Genomic DNA, 21,525 nt, shown 5'->3' with positions numbered 1-21,525 from the left:
CCCGGCTCGGCTGGGTCCCAAATCTCAGGCCTACTTTCAACCTGCAGGGGGGAGGAAAGAAGAAAACAAGTTGAATAGCATTCCGAGGGGGGTGGATATGGTTGTGTCAGCGCACACTACACTCACCAATGTTATCATCCTGACAACGTTGATCCCCATTCGCTGATACCACGCCATTGTCCGGAAATGTGCTTGGCGACAACTGAAAATGGTTTTCGTCCTGTGAGCAATCAGAAAATGGTTACATTTCATTAGATACACAACATTATTGCCCACTAGCGCACAATTGCAAGTCGCCAAAAATAACAACGAGGCTCACATCTACACACGTGAGGTGCCGAAGGGTGAGCAATTATAAAAAAGGATAAAAGTGATAAAAAATATTTTTAGCTTCCTATTTGTAAGTTAGGGTAGGCAATGCAAAAAGGGACTAAACGCGTGGCCTCGCCCGTGCAAAGGAATGCCATGCAACCGGGTGGGGGGCCATATAATGGTGGAAAGGACCGATTTAACGCCAACCGTGCCCCACGAACAGTTACGCCATAAATTGTGGAGCAAAGCAAGGGAGGAAAAAAACGGATAACATGCGTTGCAATGCAAAAGAAAAAGGCCATAAATTGTGGAGCAAAGCAAGGGAGGAAAAAAGCGGATAACGTGCGTTGCAATGCAAAAGAAAAAGGACGCAAAAGAGCGCGAAGCGGGCAGAAGAGAGCAAAATATGGTGCGGTGGAGCTGGACGCGTCTTGCCTGCAATGTGTCGCTGGGTTGCTTGCCCCGCTGGAGGTAGTGGTGGTGCCTCCGCGGGGGGTTGTAGTGGTGGTGCCTCCGCTGATGGCGGTGCTTTTCCCGCCACTGACGTGGTGGAGTTTCCCGCCTGTGGCCCAGTATTTTCCCCTGGGCTGGGGCTGCTGCCAATCGCTGTGGTGCCGCTGTGGAGGGTCTGGTGCCGCTGTGGAGGGGTCTGGTGCCGCTGTGGAGGGGTCTGGTGCCGCTGTGGAGGGGTCTGGTGCTGCCGGCAGAGCTCCTGCTCGCTGCTTCCACTCTTCATGAAGTCCAGGCTGAAATGGCACAAAGCGGCTAAAATGGCCGCTGAACCACTTCCTGTGAACAAACTTTATTGCCCCTCTTTCTCATGCGAACAATCTGCTGCGGAACCGCTTGGAAAAACCGCTACAAAACAAGCAATAGCGGTTTTCATTGCGGTTTTAGCTGCGTTCATGGGGCCCTATGGAAAAAAAACGCTGCGGAAAGGTCGAAAGATTGGACACGCTGCATCTTTCAAAACCGCGACGCAGTTGCTTATCCGCACTGCGGCTCTGCGGTAAATTTTACGCCCTGTGAGAACGAGATTTTGGCCAAACACATTGGCACTGCATTGCACTGCAACCGGGACGGAATGGCCGCAATGCGGATATGCAACGGCAAACCGCGGCACATAAGCACCAAATCCGCCCTGTGTGAACCCAGGGTTATAGCATGACTGCTCTGAATGGGGTCCCAGGTACTTGCACACAATCCTCTGTTTTCCATGGTTATTGTGCTCTTCACCTATAGGACCCCATTTTCTTCACACACTCATAGTATGACTGCTCTGAATGGGTCCCAGGTACTTGCACACAATTCTCTGTCTTCCATGGTTATTGTGCTCTTCACCTATAGGACCCCATTTTCTTCACACACTTATAGTATGACTTCAAGTATTTGGGTCCTACGAATACTCTGTCTTCATTGAACTTTGTGGCTTTAACCTACAGGACCGCATTTTCTTCACACACTTATAGTATGACTGCTCTGAATGGGGTCCCAGGTACTTGCACACAATTCTCTGTTTCCCATGGTTATTGTGCTCTTCACCTAGAGGACCCCATTTTCTTCACACATTTATAGTATGACTGCTCTGAATGGTTCCCAGGTACTTGCACACAATTCTCTGTCTTCCATGGTTATTGTGCTCTTCACGTAGAGGACCCCATTTTCTTCACACACTTATAGTATGACTGCTCTGAATGGGACCCAGGTACTTGCACACAATTCTCTGTCTTCCATGGTTATTGTGCTCTTCACCTACAGGACCCCATTTTCTTCACACACTTATAGTATGACTGCTCTGCATGGGGTCCCAGGTACTTGCACACAATTCTCTGTCTTCCATGGTTATTGTGCTCTTCACCTATAGGACCCCATTTTCTTCACACACTTATAGTATGACTGCTCTGAATGGGTCCCAGGAACTTGCACACAATTCTCTGTCTTCCATGGTTATTGTGCACTTCACCTATAGGACCCCATTTTCTTCACACACTTATAGTATGACTGCTTTCAATGGGGTCCCAGGAAATTCAGCACAAAACCTTGGCTTCTAAAAATCACCTATAAAGGAATTTATATTTCTGTTGCATAACAGTGCACAATAAGGACAAATGTAAAATCATGATGAGCATATGGCCTCCAATGGAGATTAGAGGTATTTGGCCTAGTCTAAGTGTACTCAAAACACATTATCCTAAATTATTCAAAAAACTGGCAAAAGATCACCTAAAAAAAAAAAAATGGCCTCCTCCATTACCCCTACAGCCATCCTATCCATCACCAAAATAGGTATGTCTCTGCCACTGAATGCAGAGTCACTCTTTAACCAGTTTCCGTATAATTTAGGACACATATACAAAACGGTGAGAGCTATAGCTCCATACGGAAATTTTTTGAAAAATCTTTCCAACATGTACTCAGAATATTTCTGCACTAACCTTTTGTGATGAAGCAAAACCGAAGGTACTCGGAATGAAGGCCCTTAAAAAACTTGATCTTCACTTATGGGAGTCCGTTGTCTTCACACACTTATAGTATGACTTCAAGTATTTGGGTCCTAGAAATACTCTGTCTTCATTGAACTTAGTGGCTTTAACCTACAGGACCGCATTTTCTTCACACACTAATAGTATGACTGCTCTGAATGGGTCCCAGGTATTTGCACACAATTCTCTGTTTTCCATGGTTATTGTGCTCTTCACCTACAGGACCCCATTTTCTTCACACACTTATAGTATGACTGCTCTGAATGGGTCCCAGGTACTTGCACACAATTCTCTGTTTTCCATGGTTATTGTGCTGTTCACCTACAGGACCCCATTTTCTTCACACTAATGAAAAAATTATCTCACCTATAGAAGAGCTTTTGCGGTACTTGTAGTTTGTCTGCCCAAAGGAAAAACAACCTTAGATCAGTTTAGCCATCCGGTCCTATGGCTTGTTCATTAGCAAAAAAAGGTGTGGGAATCCGGACACATGGATAAAATTTTTCCTTTGCTTTATTTCCATATCAGGCTTGCATAGTCAGGTACATGGTTTCACATGTACATGGTTTTACAAGTACAAGAACGCGTATCGGCGTAAAGCCTTGTTCACCTCAAGGCTTTACGCCGATACGCGTTCTTGTACTTGTAAAACCATGTACCTGTGAAACCATGTACCTGACTATGCAAGCCTGATAATAAAGCAAAGGAAAAATTTTATCCATGTGTCCGGATTCCCACACCATTTTCTTCACACACTTATAGTATGACTGCTCTGAATGGGTCCCAGGTACTTGCACACAATTCTCTGTTTTCCATGGTTATTGTGCTCTTCACCTACAGGACCCCATTTTCTTCACACACTTATAGTATGACTGCTCTGAATGGGTCCCAGGTACTTGCACATAATTCTCTGTCTTCCATGGTTATTGTGCTCTTCACCTATAGGACCCCATTTTCTTCACACACTTATAGTATGACTGCTTTCAATGGGGTCCCAGAATATTCAGCACAAAACTTTGTTTTCCAAAAAATCACCTATAAAGGAATTATATTTATGTTGCATAACAGTGCACAATAAAGACAAATGCAAAATCAAGATGAGTATATGGCCTCCAATGGAGATTAGAGGTATTTGGCCTAGTCTAAGTGTACTCAAAACACATTATCCTAAATTATTGAAAAACTGGCAAAAGATCACCTAAAAAAAAAAAATGGCCTCCTCCATTACCCCTACAGCCATCCTATCCATCACCAAAATAGGTATGTCTCTGCCACTGAATGCAGAGTCACTCTTTAACCAGTTTCCGTATAATTTAGGACACATATACAAAGGGGTGAGAGCTATAGCTCCACACGCAAATTTTTTGAACAATCTTTCCAACATGTACTCAGAATATTTCTGCACTAACCTTTTGTGATGTAGCAAAACCGAAGGTACTCGGAATGAAGGCCCTTGAAAATCTTGATCTTCACTTATGGGAGTCCGTTGTCTTCACACACTTATAGTATGACTTCAAGTATTTGGGTCCTAGAAATACTCTGTCTTCATTGAACTTAGTGGCTTTAACCTACAGGACCGCATTTTCTTCACACACTAATAGTATGACTGCTCTGAATGGGTCCCAGGTACTTGCACACAATTCTCTGTTTTCCATGGTTATTGTGCTCTTCACCTACAGGACCCCATTTTCTTCACACACTTATAGTATGACTGCTCTGAATGGGTCCCAGGTACTTGCACACAATTCTCTGTTTTCCATGGTTATTGTGCTGTTCACCTACAGGACCCCATTTTCTTCACACTAATGAAAAAATTATCTCACCTATAGAAGAGCTTTTGCGGTACTTGTAGTTTGTCTGCCCAAAGGAAAAACAACCTTAGATCAGTTTAGCCATCCGGTCCTATGGCTTGTTCATTAGCAAAAAAAGGTGTGGGAATCCGGACACATGGATAAAATTTTTCCTTTGCTTTATTTCCATATCAGGCTTGCATAGTCAGGTACATGGTTTCACATGTACATGGTTTTACAAGTACAAGAACGCGTATCGGCGTAAAGCCTTGTTCACCTCAAGGCTTTACGCCGATACGCGTTCTTGTACTTGTAAAACCATGTACCTGTGAAACCATGTACCTGACTATGCAAGCCTGATAATAAAGCAAAGGAAAAATTTTATCCATGTGTCCGGATTCCCACACCATTTTCTTCACACACTTATAGTATGACTGCTCTGAATGGGTCCCAGGTACTTGCACACAATTCTCTGTTTTCCATGGTTATTGTGCTCTTCACCTACAGGACCCCATTTTCTTCACACACTTATAGTATGACTGCTCTGAATGGGTCCCAGGTACTTGCACATAATTCTCTGTCTTCCATGGTTATTGTGCTCTTCACCTATAGGACCCCATTTTCTTCACACACTTATAGTATGACTGCTTTCAATGGGGTCCCAGAATATTCAGCACAAAACTTTGTTTTCCAAAAAATCACCTATAAAGGAATTATATTTATGTTGCATAACAGTGCACAATAAAGACAAATGCAAAATCAAGATGAGTATATGGCCTCCAATGGAGATTAGAGGTATTTGGCCAAGTCTAAGTGTACTCAAAACACATTATCCTAAATTATTGAAAAACTGGCAAAAGATCACCTAAAAAAAAAAAATGGCCTCCTCCATTACCCCTACAGCCATCCTATCCATCACCAAAATAGGTATGTCTCTGCCACTGAATGCAGAGTCACTCTTTAACCAGTTTCCGTATAATTTAGGACACATATACAAAGGGGTGAGAGCTATAGCTCCACACGCAAATTTTTTGAACAATCTTTCCAACATGTACTCAGAATATTTCTGCACTAACCTTTTGTGATGTAGCAAAACCGAAGGTACTCGGAATGAAGGCCCTTGAAAATCTTGATCTTCACTTATGGGAGTCCGTTGTCTTCACACACTTATAGTATGACTTCAAGTATTTGGGTCCTAGGAATACTCGGTCTTCACTGAACTTTGTGGTTTTAACCTACAGGACCGCATTTTCTTCACACACTTATAGTATGACTGCTCTGAATGGGGTCCCAGGAACTTGCACACATTTCTCTGTCTTCCATGGTTATTGTGCTCTTCACCTATAGGACCCCATTTTCTTCACACACTTATAGTATGACTGCTCTGAATGGGGTCCCAGGTACTTGCACACATTTCTTTGTCTTCCATGGTTATTGTGCTCTTCACCTATAGGACCCCATTTTCTTCACACACTTATAGTATGACTGCTTTCAATGGGGTCCCAGGAAATTCAGCACAAAACTTTGGTTTCTAAAAAAATCACGCATGAAGGAATTATATTTATGTTACATAACAGTGCACAATAAAGACAAATGCAAAATCAAGATGAGTATATGGCCTCCAATGGAGATTAGAGGTATTTGGCCTAGTCTAAGTGTACTCAAAACACATTATCCTAAATTATTCAAAAACTGGCAAAAGATCAGCTAAAAAAAATAAATGGCCTCCTCCATTACCCCTACAGCCATCCTATCCATCACCAAAATAGGTATGTCTCTGCCACTGAATGCAGAGTCACTCTTTAACCAGTTTCCGTATAATTTAGGACACATATACAAAGGGGTGAGAGCTATAGCTCCACACGCAAATTTTTTGAACAATCTTTTCAACATGTACTCAGAATATTTCTGCACTAACCTTTTGTGATGTAGCAAAACCGAAGGTACTCAGAATGCAGGACCTTGAAAATCTTGATCTTCACTTATGGGAGTCCGTTGTCTTCACACACTTATAGTATGACTTCAAGTATTTGGGTCCTAGGAATGAAAAATTAGTCAGATGCAGCAGCTTACCTTGCTGAGTGATGTCAGGTGGTGTCCAAGCAAAGCGAAATTCCTCTCCACACGAGTCGTCCTCTCCAAAAGGTGGGCAAATGTGAAATCAGCACCTAAAACGACAATCTCCGGTTCGAACGTTGTACAAAACGCAGCCACATGTCAGGTTCCTCTCCACAAGAGTCGTCCTGTGGAAAACGGAGAGCAATTCAGCACATGGAAGCGAAAACATTAAAATGTGCACATATGAGGAGATGCAAGCGAAAACCTGCAAATATGCGCAAAATATACACATATGAGCAGATGCAAGTGAAAACCTGCAAAGATGCGCATATGTGCAGATGCAAGCAAAAACCTGCAAATATGTGCAGAATATGCGCATATGAGCAGATGCAAGTGAAAACCTGCAAATATGCGCATATGAGCAGATGCAAGCGAAAACATGCAAATATGTGCAGAATATGCGCATATGAGCAGATGCAAGCGAAAACATGCAAAATATGCGCATATCAGCAGATGCAAGCGAAAACATGCAAATATGCGCAAAATATGTGCATATGGGCAGATGCAAGTGAAAACCTGCAAATATGCGCAAAATATGCGCATATGAGCAGATGCAAGCGAAAACATGCAAATATGCGCATATGAGCAGATGCAAGCGAAAACATGCAAATATGTGCAGAATATGCGCATATGAGCAGATGCAAGCGAAAACATGCAAAATATGCGCATATCAGCAGATGCAAGCGAAAACATGCAAATATGCGCAAAATATGTGCATATGGGCAGATGCAAGTGAAAACCTGCAAATATGCGCAAAATATGCGCATATGAGCAGATGCAAGCGAAAACATGCAAATATGCGCAAAATATGTGCATATGAGCAGATGCAAATGCAAACCTGCAAATATGCGCAAAATATGCGCATATGAGCAGATGCAAGCGAAAACATGCAAATATGCGCAAAATATGTGCATATGAGCAGATGCAAATGCAAACCTGCAAATATGCGCAAAATATGCGCATATGAGCAGATCCAAGTGAAAATATGCAAATATGCGCATATGAGCAGATGCAAGCGAAAACATGCAAATATGCGCAAAATATGTGCATATGAGCAGATGCAAGTGCAAACCTGCAAATATGCGCAAAATATGCGCATATGAGCAGATGCAAGTGAAAACCTGCAAATATGCGCATATGTGCAGATGCAAGCAAAAACCTGCAAATATGCGCAAAATCGTGCACAGCAATGCGCGGGCGGCATAATACCACTTTCAGCCGCAGTTCTCTGGCGCGGCCGATTCAGCCAATCAGCTGGCTGGAATCGGCACCACGTGACTTAGCATTGTGCCCGCGCATTGCCGTGCACGATGAGCTGCGCCCGCGCGTCACGTGAGCTGTGACGTCACCGAGCCTTGCATTTGCCCACGGATTCTGACCACTATTCATCTACAGAGGAAGCAAGCTGATGGTTGGACGCCTTTTTCCCAATTTACAAGATGGGAGAGTAAGATTTGTGCGCTACGTATGGTGAGTACCCACCTGAGATTTGCGCGCTGTGCGCTACGTGTGGAGACGCGGTCACCTGAGATTTGCGCGCTGCGTGTGGAGACGCGGTCACCTGAGATTTGCGCGCTGTGCGCTACGTGTGGAGACGCGGTCACCTGAGATTTGTGCGCTACGTGTGGAGACGCGGTCACCTGAGATTTGTGCGCTGTGCGCTACGTGTGGAGATGTGGTCACCTGAGATTTGTGCGCTACGTGTGGAGACGCGGTCACCTAAGATTTTACGTGTGGAGACGCGGTCACCTGAGATTTGTGCGCTGTGCGCTACTTGTGGAGACGCGGTCACCTGAGATTTGTGCACTGTGCGCTACGTGTGAAGACGCGGTCACCTGAGATTTTACGTGTGGAGACGCGCTCACCTGAGATTTGTGCGCCGTGCGGTACGTGTGAAGAGGCGGCCACCTGAGATTTGTGCGCCGTGCGCTATGTGTGTAGACGCGTTCACCCGAGATTTGTGCGCCTTATTGCAAAATAACGTGTGGAGAGGATCCTGACGTTTGGACACGTTTCGAGAAGAATTTCGCTTCGCTTGGACACCATCTGACATCACTCAGCGAGGTAAGCTACTGCATCTGCCAAAATTTTCATCGCGTGTATCTGCTAATGTGTGCATATTTGGCGCATATTTGCAGGTTTTCGCTTGCATCTGCTGATATGCGCATATTTTCAGGTTTTCTCCTGCATCACCTGATATGTGCATATTTGCAGGTTTTTGCTTGCATGTGGTGATATGCTCTCCGTTTTCCACAGGACGACTCTTGTGGAGAGGAACCTGACATTTGGCTGCGTTTTGTACAACGTACGGAACCGGAGATTGGCGTTTTAGGTGCTGATCTCGCATTTGCCCTCCGCCTTTTGGAGAGGACGACTCTTCTGGAGAGGAATTTCGCTTCGCTAGGACACCATCTGACGTCACTCGGCGAGGTAAGCTGCTGCATCTGCCAAATTTTTCATTGCTTGCATCTACTCATATGTACATGCATGCATGCGTGCATGTATGCATGCGTGTATGTGCGCATGCATGTGTGCGTGCATGCATGTGTACGTAATGCATGCATGTATGTGTGCATGCATGTATGTGTACATGCATGTATGCGTACAGGCATGCATGTATGCGTACGTGCGTGCATGTATGCGTGCGTGCGTGCATGCGTGCGTGCATGTGTGCGTACGTGCATGTGTGCGTGCATGTATGCATGCGTGCGTGTATGCATGCGTGCGTGTATGCGTGCGTGTATGTATGCGTGCATGTATGTATGCGTGCGTGTATGTATGCTCACCCACTTACTCAGCCACCCCCTCTCTCTCACACACACACTTGCTGTGTTAAATTCGTCTTATTGGCCGAAAAAGACATTACATTAGATTTGAGTATTTAATTCCTTTTTTTAGCAAACGTACCGGTTCCATCCCAATACTGCACCTAATTTGCACTAACTGAACAAACCTTCGGAGAAACATCCCAATTGTCCAAATACGATGTCTTTATCTATTAAAGTAGGAGTGAAGAAGAGCAGGGACAGTGCAATAACTATGAAAACCCACGGAATTAAGCCAATTGCAGGCAGGGTTAATTTTTTTTTCTTCCTCGTTATAGGTCAGCTGATACGTTTTGGTCAGAATACTGCACTGTGGTAACCGTTTCCGGTGCTCACAACCACAGAGTTGAATCACCAGAGAGCCAGAAGTTCCCAGATGTTGGCTTAGGCGGACGCTTAAAAGCTGGAAATGGCCCATCACCTGCTCTGGAAATACATCATCAGGATCTGATGGAGCAGTACGATGAAGATTGTCAGGTTGCATGTGATGCTGCTCACTGTCCCTCGTTAGTCGGTTCACAGTTTATACACTAAGCTATTTATCCCCTTAGAGAACAAGCCTGTTTGCGCCTTAGTGACAGACCGAAAACTTGGAACTTTACATGTGTCACTTGACATATCATAAGTCCGTAAAGGTTTTGCATATCCAAGTGACTGTGACATTTTTTTCTTCCCCTTGTTGTACTTCTGTTAGGTAGTAAAAAAGGACTGTTAAAAGTTGTGTATATTTATTAAAATTGCTACTTTGCACAATTTTGAATTTTCATTTTTTCACATTGTCAAATGTCATATATAAAATAAGTGCAAACAAACTGTACAAATCTTTGCTAACATATAGATTTCCATCTGTTCACTTTATTCTGGATGCACGGTTTAAAACCTTTGTAAATTTATTTTTTCCATGTAGGAGACGTACAAATTTAACATTACTTTTCAGAATTTTGAGGAACACTTAGTTTTCCTACACCAATCCAAGTTTGCAAAGGCTGCTAGGTGTCATAATTAAGGATGAGCGAGTATACTCGCTAAGGCACTACTCGTTCAAGTAATGTGCCTTAGACGAGTATCTCCCTGCTCATCCATAAAGATTCGGGGACCGCTGCGGCTGACAGGTGAGTCGCAGGGGAGAGAGAGATCTCCCCTCCGTTCCTCCCCGCTCTCCCCCGCGGCGGCCCCCGAATCTTTAAGGACGAGCAGGGAGATACTCGTTTAAGGCACATTACTCGAACGAGTAGTGCCTTAGCGAGTGTACTCGCTCATCCTTAGTCATAATGATAGATACCCTTACAAATTACCACATTTTAAAAACTGCACCCCTTAATGTATTCGCTGAGAGGGTCAGGAGTATTTTGACCCCACATTTATTTTTAGGAATTAATGCAATTTAGGAGACCAAATAATATTTAATTTTTAGAAAACATGTCCTTTTCAAGACCTTTTTTTTTTCTATATTGCGCATCAAAAGGAGGATTGAACCTCTGAAATGGATACCTCCGTTTTGTCTCGTGTTCACAAGTATACACATTGTGGTCCTAATGTTATGTCTGTATGCACAACTGGGCCCAAAAAGAAAGGAGTAGTCAGTGGCTTTCTGAACAGACTGTTACAATCGTGTGAGCAGATAAAGCAGAGGGCCCACACGATCGTGACTAAAGGAGTGGTAGTCTAGTAGTATACACGCACACAGGGAACACAGGAGAGTCACACAGAATCCAGGCAACCAAGCCTGTGCTACAGGGAGGATGACAGTGGCCCTACCTAAGCGGGGACATCAGCCCAGTAAGAGGACGGCACAGTGATCTTAAGAACTGGGCCCTAGCAGATCCGAGGAGCCACACCACAGAACAGGAGTCATACACATGCCACATAACAGACACCGCCAACTGCATCAGGAGCAGGACAGGGCACACCGCCAACTGCATCAGGAGCAGGACAGGGCACACCGCCAACTGCATCAGGAGCAGGACAGGGCACACCGCCAACTGCATCAGGAGCAGGACAGGGCACACCGCCAACTGCATCAGGAGCAGGACAGGGCACACCGCCAACTGCAACATATAGTGAAAACCAGACAGACTCCACCCAATTCAGATTTTATAATTTATTGCTAGTGTGGATGTTACACCAAGGTTCATTCCGTGACATAGACAAAAGGCCGCTGTGTTCATGGGTCTTTTCTGTTTACTGCACCGCAGTAAAATATTGCGCAGTTTTTCAGGATCCTCCGTCATAATTCTTTTAAAGAAAAAGTGTATCAAAAAAAAGGGAGTCACTGGGAAAAAAACAGTTCATAAAATGAAGGGTTTCAAGATTGCTGAACGTCGAGGGTCTCTTCACTGTCTGCCAGCCTTCCCGTTCTCAAGGACGTCAGATCTGCAGGAAATGACGAGAAATCAGCAGGTTAACAGTCACATCCCACCAGTATTACTGATTCTTAGCTCCGCTCAACCCACTTACAATGACCACTACTCCCCCAACCAGGTCAGAAGAATTATACATGCACACACGTATGCACGCATACACGTATGCACGCATGCACGCATACACGTATGCACGCATACATGCATGCACACATGTATGCACGCATACATACATACATGCACGCACGCACACATACACGCACGCATACATACATACACGCATACATACACGCACGCATACAAACATACACGCACACACGCACGCATACACGCACGCACGCATACATGCACGCATACATACATACACGCACGCACACATGCATACATACATACACGCACACATACATATATGCACACATACACGCACGCACACATATATGCACGCATACACGCACGCATACATATATGCACGCATACACGCACGCATACATATATGCACGCATACACGCACGCACACATATATGCACGCATACACGCACGCACACATATATGCACGCATACACGCATACATACATATATGCATGCATACACGCACGCATACATGCGCGCATACACGCACGCATACATGCACGCATACATGCACGCATACACGCACGCATACATGCACGCATACATACACGCATACATGCACGCATACATGCACGCACGCATACATACATGCACGCATACATACATGCATATATGCACGCATACATACATGCACGCATATATGCACGCACACATACATGCACGCATATATGCACGCATACATACATGCACGCATATATGCACGCATACATACATGCACGCATATATGCACGCATACATACATGCACGCATATATGCACGCATACAAACATGCACGCATATATGCACACATACATACATGCACGCATATATGCACGCATACATACATGCACGCATATATGCACGCATACATACATACACGCATATATGCACGCATACATACATGCACACATATAAGCACGCATACATACATGCACACATATATGCACGCATACATACATGCATACATATATGCACGCATACATACATGCACACATATATGCACGCATACATACATGCATACATATATGCACGCATACATACATGCATACATATATGCACGCATACATACATGCATACATATATGCACGCATACATACATGCATACATATATGCACGCATACATACATGCATACATATATGCACGCATACATACATGCATATATGTAGGCGCATATGAGTAGATGCAAGCAATGAAAAATTTGGCAGATGCAGCAGCTTACCTCGCCGAGTGACGTCAGATGGTGTCCTAGCGAAGCGAAATTCCTCTCCAGAACAGTCGTCCTCTCCAAAAGGCGGGGGGCAAATGCGAGATCAGCACCTAAAACGCCAATCTCCGGTTCCGAACGTTGTACAAAACGCAGCCAAATGTCAGGTTCCTCTCCACAAGAGTCGTCCTGTGGAAAACGGAGAGCATATCACCACATGCAAGCAAAAACCTGCAAATATGCACATATCAGGTGATGCAGGAGAAAACCTGCAAATATGCGCATATCAGCAGATGCAAGCGAAAACCTGCAAATATGCGCCAAATATGCACACATCAGCAGATGCACGTGATGAAAATTTTGGCAGATGCAGTAGCTTACCTCGCTGAGTGATGTCAGATGGTGTCCAAGCGAAGCGAAATTCTTCTCGAAACGCGTCCAAACGTCAGGATCCTCGCCACACGTAATTTTGCAATAAGGCGCACAAATCTCGGGTGACCGCGTCTACACACGTAGCGCACAAATCACAGGTGGCCGCGTCTTCACACGTACCGCACGGCGCAAAAATCTCAGGTGAGCGTGTCTCCACACGTAAAATCTCAGGTGACCGCATCTTCACACGTAAAATCTCAGGTGACCGCGTCTCCACACGTAGCGCACAGCGCGCAAATCTCAGTTGACCGCGTCTCCACACGTAGCGCACAAATCTCAGGTGACCGCATCTCCACACGTAGCGCACAGCGCACAAATCTCAGGTGACCGCGTCTCCACACGTAGCGCACAGCGCGCAAATCTCAGGTGACCGCGTCTCCACACTTAGCGCACAAATCTCAGGTGACCGCGTCTCCACACGTAGCGCACAAATCTCAGGTGGCCGCGTCTCCACACGTAGCGCACAAGTCTCAGGTGGCCGCGTCTCCACACGTAGCGCACAAATCTCAGGTGACCGCATCTCCACACGTAGCGCACAAATCTCAGGTGGCCGCGTCTCCACACGTAGCACACAAATCTCAGGTGGCCGCGTCTCCACACGTAGCGCACAAATCTCAGGTGACCGCGTCTCCACAGGTAGCGCACAAATCTCAGGTGACCGCATCTCCACACGTAGCGCAGAGCGCACAAATCTCAGGTGGTCGGGTCTCCACACGTAGCGCACAGCGCGCAAATCTCAGGCGACCGCGTCTCCACACGTAGCGCACAGCGCGCAAATCTCAGGTGGGTACTCACCACACGTAGCGCACAAATCTTACTCTCCCATCTTGTAAATTGGGAAAAAGGCGTCCAACCATCAGCTTGCTTCCTCTGTAGATGAATAGTGGTCAGAATCCGCGAGCAAATGCAAGGCTCGGTGACGTCACAGCTCACGTGACGCGCGGGCACAACTCATCGTGCACGGCAATGCGCGGGGCACAATGCTAAGTCACGTGGTGCCGATTCCAGTCAGCTGATTGGCTGAATCGGCCGCGCCGGAGAACTGCGGCTGAAAGTGGTAATATGCGCGCGGGCACGCCGCTGAGTCACGTGGTGCCGATTCCAGCCAGCTGATTGGCTGCATCGGCCGCGCCGGAGAAATGCGGCTGAATGGGGTAATATGCGCCCGCCACGCCACATGACACGCCCACCGCGTATTGCCTGTCACCATAAACCACACTAGTCACACCGGGCAGCGCAGCTCCCCGCCGCACGCGGGGTCTTTGAATAAGGCCATACACACCGAGAACCTGCAGTGCCGCAGGACGCCCACCAGAGCCCCTCGACTCCGGGACCGCTCACCATTCTCTCACAGCCTGCCGTGCACCAACGAAGAGTGAGCCAGTCCCGCCGAGACAAGACGGAAACTGTCCTCCTCATCTGTGACTCCGGAGCGCCCTCTGGCGGCCGAATGACTTACAACACAGGCGTCTGCTGCCGGACCCACCATGAAACAGCATGATACACCTATACACTAATATATAATGTACAGAATAATATGCACGATACTGAATATATACTGCACATTATACTATATACTACATATCACATTCTATATACTGCATATTACATTATTCCATATACTGCACACTATACTATATACTGTACTGCATATCACATTATTCTATATACTGCGCATTATACTATATATTGCATATTACATTATATTATATACTGCACATTATACTATATACTGCATATATAGTATGCCATGATACAGCATGATACACCTATACACTAATATATAATGCACAGAATAATATTCATGATACTGAATATATACTGCACATTATACTATATACTGCATATCACATTATACTATATACTGCATATCACATTATTCTATATACTGCATGTCACATTATTCTATATACTGCACAATAAACTATATACTGCATATCACATTATTCTATATACTGCACATTATACTATATACTGCATATTACATTATTCCATATACTACATATTAAACTATATACTGCATATTACATTATTTCATATACTGCGCATTATACTATAGACTGTGCATTATACTATAGACTTCATATTACATTATATTATATACTGCACATTATACTATATACTGCATATTACATTATTCTATAAATTGCACTATATACTATAATTATACTATATACTGAATGGTATGTTAAAGCTCATACTGCACATTATACTATATACCGCTCATTATACTATATACTGCATATTCTACTATATACTACCATATTATATCATATACTGCATATTACATTATACTATATACTGCATTTTATGTTATATACTGCACATTATGCTATATACTGTATATTATATTATATCCTGCATATTACATTATACTATACACTGCACCTTATAATATAATATACTGCATAATATGTTATAGCATATACTGGACATTATACTATATAGTGCACATACTATATACTAAATATTATGTTATACTATATACTGCACATTATACTATATACAGCATATTATATACTGCATTATATGTTATACTATATACTGGAGATTATACTATATACTGCTTATTATATTATACAATATACTACATATTATGTTATACTATATACTGCATATCATATTATTTACTGCATATTACTTTATACTATATACTGGACATTATACTATATACTGCATATCACATTATTCTATATAGTGCAGATTATACTATATACCGCATTTCACATTATTCTAAATACTACATATTATACCATTATATTGCATATTACATTATTCTATATACTGCACATTATACTATATACTACATATTACATTATTCTATATATTGCATATTACATTATATACTGCACATACTATATACTGCATATTACATTATTCTATAAATTGCAAATCTACTAAATGATATGTTAAAGCACATACTGCACATTATATTATATACGATATATTACATTATACTATATACTGCATATTATACTATATACTACCATATTATATACCGCATATTACATTATACTATATAGTGCACATTATACTATATACTGCACCTTTTAATACTGCATAATATCTTATAGCATATACTGCACTTTTTAGTATCTACTGCATATTACATTATACTATATACTGAATATTATGTTATACTATATAATGCACATTATACTATATACTGAATATTATGTTATACTATATAATGCACATTACATTATACTATATACTGCATTAAATGATATACTGCACATTATACCATATACTGCATATTACATTATTATTAGAGATGAGCGAGCGTACTCGGAAAAGCACTACTCGCTCGAGTAATGTGCTTTATCCGAGTATCGCTGTGCTCATCCCTGAAGATTCGGGTGCCGCTGCGGCTGACAGGTGAGTCGCAGCGGGGAGCAGGGGAGAGCGGGCGGGAGAGAAAGATCTTACCTCCGTTCCTCCCCGCTCTCCCCTGCAGCTCCCCGCTCCGTGCCGGCACCCGAATCTTCAGACCCGAGCACAGCGATACTCAGATAAAGCAAATTACTTGAGCGAGTAGTGCTTTTCCGAGTACGCTCGCTCATCTCTAATTATTATATATACTTCATACTATATACTGCATATCACATTATTCTACATATTGCAGATTATACTATATACTGCATATCACATTCTGTATACTGCACATTATATTATACTATATATTACATTATACTATATACTGCATATTATACTATATACTAATATTATATATTGCATATTACATTATACTATATAGTACACATTATACTATATACTGCACCTTATAATATATACTGCATAATATGTTATAGCATATACTGCACTTTATACTATCTACTGCATATTACATTATACTATATACTGAATATTGTTATACTATATAATGAACATTCCACTATATACAGCATATTATATTATATACTGCTGTTAGGGATAAATCCATGTTACGTTAATATGCTGTGGGGCTCCAAATCAGAGGTGGTTATGGCGGCCACCGTGAGAAAGCAATAGACACAGGCATCACGGTCGTGTCTTAGAGCAATCCATCTTTATTCTGTACATTGTCATTCTTTATACAAAAAATAGTAGGCGTATCAGTAGGCGTATCAGTAGGCTAGTGTTACAGAGGTTGAACTGCTTTACTGATAAATAATTGTGTCTTCTCTATAAACAATGCTTTATTTATTTGAATGTAGACTCCCTGTCTGGTATCCTTACAATCTACCTTTTAATCACATGCCCTACCTAGACAGCAGTCAAGAACAAAGCATTCCACACAACCTTTTGATCAGTGTAACGAGATAAACAAGATCTTGGAGACATGATGGACATTTAAGATTACACCTCTACTTAATGTAATTAAGTACTAACCTAAATGTACAAGCATTTAATGTATACAATTCAGGCCTAAAGCCTCCGGAAACGTATATCACAGATGGATGAAATGTATACATATATAAGTTTTCATGTTCATAACCCTCACATTTTGAAACAGTCCATCTTGAAAAGAGCCTTTGTAGTGGTACTATCAAGGGTGCTAAGCCACCCTTGCCGGTCTTTCTATCCTCTTCGCCGGATCCCCACTGTTGGTGCTCTTTTACTCTTTTGACTGTTTTAACGATATCGTAGAGGGAGCGATTCCAGATAATTTGCTTGTCTCCGTATCCCACAGAATGTCCATAAATTGCAAACACTCAAAAGAATGAACAAAAGAAACAGTATTAGTAATGGATGAAACATAAAATCCATCATCTTTCCTGCTGTAGGTGACCATCCAGTAAAAAATATCATACCAGTTATACTCTGTGTCTACCTGGATCTTAGTACCTATGCTGACCAACTTATCTCCTACCCATACATGTTTTTCTAATTCCATAAGGGAGAGGTTAGTAACATCCAAATTCTTTTGAAGGTGTTCAGTGTCTTTCATTAGTCTTACAATTCTACCCAAGGATACAGTCAGAGTTGTCATAGGGATAGCATCTGGGTGCCAGTAGTACCTTAATGTTGCTTCAGCATCTGGCAAAAAGGTGTAAGTTTCTGTAAATCAATGTATCACCGACATGTTCTGTATACATCCAGACAATGGAGTGGTGAGATTATACATACTGGTGGTTTTAGTTTGGTTGGTAACAAAGCATATATATTGGGGGCCAACTTCTATCAGCATATAGATGAAGCAGGTAACACCGTCCAATCACATATGCTGACTGAAGGCTGCTGGAAACATGGCTCATATGCGGCTGTACTCCGTCCGCATGCTAGGCCATCCAGTGTTTCTTCACAGTTCTCTATACCATGGGTTTTATTTTCACTATAAATCATCATACCTGTGAACTTGGGCAACCAATATTGTAAAGCATATAGAGGCGGTCCGAACACCACAGGTAGTACTACAGACTTACACATCAGGCTTGTGTCTTTTACATCATAAAATCATTTCCCCAGTGCTATACTCATCAGAGTATTCTACACCATCAGCCCCGGGCCGTATCCAAGATGCTACTGGAATTACATTATTGAGAATATTTCTCCACAATTTTTCATTATTTGTCATCACATCTGACTGCTTTGTCCCTCTCGTGAATCATATATACATATTGCAGGCTACATTGTGTATAGTTCATGAATTTACTCATATTTACAAACAAATCCTTTTAAACTGCAAAACCAGATTAAAAAGCGTTAATACATCCTTATCATATCCTAATGCAAGACATCGGGGGAGGAACAAGGAAGGCATGCATTGTGCCTGAACATTTATCAATCTAGAAACATCCTGTCCTACCCCAGCCATTTTATTCTTCATCACCTCTAAATCTATAGAGTTCAGAACCCCTACACCTGTACCAATTCCCCCTAATAGGGTATCATACCATTTTAGTTTTCCTCTGGTGCAGGGTTTCATTGCTGAAGAGAAATATTATAATGCACAATGGTTTTCTGGCTCTTTGTGGATGATAAGGGGTGTCAAATGCCTGGGAGTTACCCAGGGCAGACATGAAGTGTTGCATTATTTCACCTGTGAAATGTGTACCTCTATCTGACTCGATTACCTCTGGTACCCCGTATCTGCAGATTACCTTATTCATGAGCTTCTTTTCGGTTACCTGCTCATTTACTTTTGTAACAGGGTACGCCTCCAACCTGAAAAACATCAACAACAACAAGCACATATTCATACTTCCCAACACGTGGGAGCTGAATGTCGTCAATTTGCAATCCCTGAAATGGGTAGAGTGGTCCTGGCAAGTGCCTTTGTGGTCAATTTACTTCTACCCTGTTGCTTACGGCATAGCTCATGCAAAATTGGACAAATGATGTAGCAGCTATAGAGAACCCAGGGGCCACCCTTTCTCTCTCAAGCGTCAGTAGCATAGCTGCCTTCGATAGGTGAGTCTTTCTATGGATCAGCTGGGCCATCATGGGGTACAGGGATCGTGGTAGGCAAGTTACTGACTGTTTGCCATACGCCACCCTGTTCTACTGCTCCCATATTAGTCCATTTATCTTTTTCTTCTTTGCTGGCTTGTGACTGTCAATGTTCAAATTTTTATCAAAGTCCAAATCATAGTCTCTGACTTATGCGGTCAGTATCTTCTTTTCTTCTTTCTTCCACGGCTTAAGGACCACTGCTTTTGCTGTGAAGTCTGTGAGGGCGTTGCCTTTTGCTTCTGCAGTGTTGGCTTTAGTATGAGCTTTCACCTTTAGGATTGCTACTTTGTCTGGTAGGAGTAGGGCTTTCATAAGGTTCTGCACTGCTACACCATTCTCAATGGGTTGTCCTACAGAAGTTTAAAAATGTCTGGCCTTCCATATTGGGCCTTAACCATGATCTATGCCGAATACATACCAGGAGTCAGTGTAAATGGTTACCTTCTGTCACTCTACACGCCTCAGTGAGGGCCTTCAGTTCCGCTTCTTGTGCTGAGACATGCGGAGGCATTCTGCTTTTAGAGATCTTGTTGTGTGAACACTGCATATCTGGTGTGGAGTTGTCAATCACCCCTGGTACCATCTATAAAAAACAACTCAAAATATGTATTAACAAGGGGTTTCAGTAACTCTTTAAAACTTAAACTTTCTTGTTGCATCAATGCTAGACAATCATGCTGATATTCTATTCCAAATAGATCACGTTCTTATTTGCAAAAAATTTTTAAAAATAGCTGATCTGTAATACCTAGATCACCTATGCCTCCCCCTCCCCCATTTGAACAAGGATACTCGATTGGAAGAAGAGTAGCCGGGTTCACCATTGAAAAGAAATATTAAGGGGGGGCATGAGCAAAGCACATTGCAACCTTATCTGATGAGCTAGAGACAGATGTTTAGGTTGTACTTGAGTGAGTATACTCTGGATGTCATGAAGGGTGAGAACCACTAGGGGGGGGTAGTTCAGGACCAACTCAGAAGACTTGTCAACCATTACTTGTACTGCTGCCACCGCACAGACACAGGAGGGGGCTCCTCGGGCTACCGGATCCAATCTCATGGAGTAATACCCAAGTGACCGTGGACGTCCTCCATGTTTTTGCGTCAATACTGCTGTCGCATGAAAGGCCAGGGACGGCAGTATGAGACAAGTCCCAAAAAGGTGCGAAGCTTTGGCAGCAGAAGAAGATACAGAAATGGCTTGAACTGCAGCCCTGCGTCGTTCTGTGAGATGTCTGCCTTCTTGAGCTAGACAACAACCTTTTGTTTACAAAGCTGTAATTTTTCCTTTTTAAGCCTTGCAGCCATTTTCTGCTAAAAAAATTTTTAATGGAAGAGAAATGGATGCAGATTGACATGTTTCAGATCCTCAGCACAAAGCGGAAGGTCATTAACATACTGCAACAGCACAGTCCCCTCAGGCGGAGTCCAAGCCTGCAGGACAGACTGGAATGCCT

The 21,525-nt window shown here is 43.1% G+C and overlaps 1 long non-coding RNA gene across 1 annotated transcript; it reads right to left on the bottom strand.

The window, feature by feature from the left end:
- Window positions 1-6,695: 6,695 nt before the first annotated feature.
- LOC136627111 (uncharacterized) lies at window positions 6,696-14,500 on the bottom strand. The gene is made up of 3 exons (XR_010792757.1): window positions 14,429-14,500; window positions 13,583-13,690; window positions 6,696-6,719 (listed from the first exon to the last, which is right to left on the bottom strand). It is a non-coding gene; the product is annotated as an uncharacterized lncRNA (long non-coding RNA).
- Window positions 14,501-21,525: the final 7,025 nt, after the last annotated feature.

This window comes from Eleutherodactylus coqui, chromosome 5 (genome assembly GCF_035609145.1).
Source record: "Eleutherodactylus coqui strain aEleCoq1 chromosome 5, aEleCoq1.hap1, whole genome shotgun sequence".
Classification (NCBI taxonomy): domain Eukaryota; kingdom Metazoa; phylum Chordata; class Amphibia; order Anura; family Eleutherodactylidae; genus Eleutherodactylus; species Eleutherodactylus coqui.
This window is presented reverse-complemented; position numbering and strand designations above follow the sequence as displayed.